Below are 2500 nucleotides of genomic sequence, written 5' to 3' on the forward strand. Positions count from 1 at the left end.
TGTTAAATTTTTGTTATATTCATTATTGCTGTTATTTTCTATTTTTTTTTTTATTTTTTATTATTTTTTTTTTTTAAGTGGCTCTTAATCTTTTGTGTTTTTTGTTGGAGCTGTTCTTTCATTTGTACTCTTTCAGAATTACTATATTTCAGTAACCTGGGTGTATTTATAGATATACGATATAACTATAATATTGATCATAGTAGTAGTAATATGATAAAAATTATAATAATAATAATAATAATGATAATAATGTTCCCTAGGATTTCATTGAACGTAGATCCGCAACCTCCCATTCGACGGCAACTGTCCTCACGCTTTATCATAAATCTCTTTGGAAGACACGTTAATTGCTTTGTATTTGTATGGATGTCTTTACATGTCACATATTGACAGGAGAATAGAGCAGTCACCGGTTGTCAGCTCATGTGTGATGAGATGGAGGAAATCCGGTCGTCGCGACAGAGACTCGAACTTTGGCCCTGGGCATACTATTATTTGGAATATATATATATATATATACAGTAAACCCTCGATATAACGGATCTCGATATACCGGATATCGGATATAACAGACAAATATCTGACCGGACAAACCCTCGCTATAACGGATTTTCGTCCGTTATAGCGAGGGACCCGCGGTTATAACGGATCTTCGGATATAACGACAGACCCTTGTCCCCATATCTTTCGTCATATCGAGGGTTTACTATATATATATATATGATATATATATATATATACATATATACACATATATACATGCGTGTTTGTATGTGTGTGTGTCATAATACTCATCTGGGTATCTGTTGACCTTGGAGGTGTCAGCGACCATAGAACTTTGAAGAACAACTAATCTGGACCTCCTTATGGCTGGACTCTGAACCACAGAACGAGCTGACCATCTGACTTCTGATCAACTAAACTCTAAGATACTTGAACGAGTTAACTTGATTTTTTTTCTTTTGTTTCCTTCGGTTTTCGTTGTGTCTTCCGTGTTATTGTTGCCTTCTGTTTTATGTCCGTCGGATACTTCTTTGTTTTATATTCTTCTGATATGCTCTTGCTTATTTCAGTTGTATGTGCTTGTATTGTACACACACACACACACACACACACACACACACACACACACATTATATATATATATTCCTCACCGGTTTCGCTTGTAGCTTCCTCTGAAGAAGCTACAAGCGAAACTGGTCAGGAATAAACTCGGAACGAGACCCGTGACTCGCTTTTTCCACCTTTTTCAACTTGTCACAATGTCTCAACATATATATATATATATATATATATATATACATATATATATATATATACATGTGTATATGTACATGTATATACACAGAGTGAAAAGGGCAACTGCTCTCCCTTACTGTCCAGTAATATCGAAACGACTCTACTAATACAATACAAACAATAGTCAAAATTTTCTTCTTAGATCTTTGGAAAGCCCGTAGGACCGATGCCGAATACTATGAGGCTGCGAAATTTCGTCCATTGTAATATAAGACAGTAGATATTAGTATTGTTTTAGGCGTATTGTTCATATTTCGTTTTATAGTCATCTAGTGTCTAAACGTAATATGGAACATCTTACCTTTTTTTTCTTTCTTTTTTCTTTTTTCTTTTGTCTATGTTGCGGTCGTTTCATTCCCATATTCGCAACATTATCCTTATCTTCAGTAATTCCCACGTTATCTTCTGTTGTTATCTCTTCGTCTTTATGTATCCATTTTCTATTCCCCTTTCTGTTATTGCTTCTTATTCTTCCTTTCTTTACTTCTTCGGATTTGTATCTTTGTCTATCCTCCTTCCACGCGTTCTTCTTATTATTCTATTGTCAGTTTCTCTTCCCTCTCGTTCTCATTGTTCGTCGTTTACTCTAATTATTCTCATTTCTTTTTATTTCGTGTCTCTTTCGTTCCTTCTTTATCACGCTTCCGCGGTATGTTATTGTTACCCCGCTTTCTTCTCTTTGTTCGTTATTAGCTCTTTTTTCTCTCTCTCTTTTTCGCTCTTCTCGTCTCTTTATTTCGTCTCGTTTCTCTGACATTAATGTTCTTGGGTTGCTCTCTTTTTACTCACGAGTTCCTGTGTCTTTGTTATCTCTGATAAGAAGGTTATGTTTTTGGTCATGTTTATTTGCTTGTTTGTTTTGTTTCGTTTGTTAGCAGTCTTACGGAGACAATTATAAATGGATTTTTATTTGTTTATCTTCTTATTTATTCTTGTTTCTGCGTTCTTCTTGTGTATTTACGTATGTATTATTTTTTTTATTCATTAATTCATTTCTATTGGTAGAGTGCTTCCTCGTGTTATTGTGTTGTGTACTGCTACTGCTGTCCCCCACTCCCCCACTCCCCCCATATTCTCTAACGCCCCCCCTCTTCGTACTGTCTCCCCTTCCTTCTTCCCTCTCCTTCTCCCCTCTCGTCCCCTCTCCTTCTCCCCTCTCGTCCCCTCTCCTTCTCCCCTCTCCTCCCCTCTCCTTCTT

General features: G+C 36.3%; 1 long non-coding RNA gene across 1 annotated transcript in view; it reads left to right on the forward strand.

Annotated features, from left to right (window-relative positions):
• The window catches only part of LOC143026134 (uncharacterized), a 188553-nt gene that overhangs the window by 49728 nt on the left and 136325 nt on the right, over positions 1-2500 (forward strand). The window lies entirely within an intron of this gene.

This window comes from Oratosquilla oratoria, chromosome 6 (assembly GCF_046742065.1).
Source record: "Oratosquilla oratoria isolate Oo_2021 chromosome 6, ASM4674206v1, whole genome shotgun sequence".
NCBI lineage: Eukaryota > Metazoa > Arthropoda > Malacostraca > Stomatopoda > Squillidae > Oratosquilla > Oratosquilla oratoria.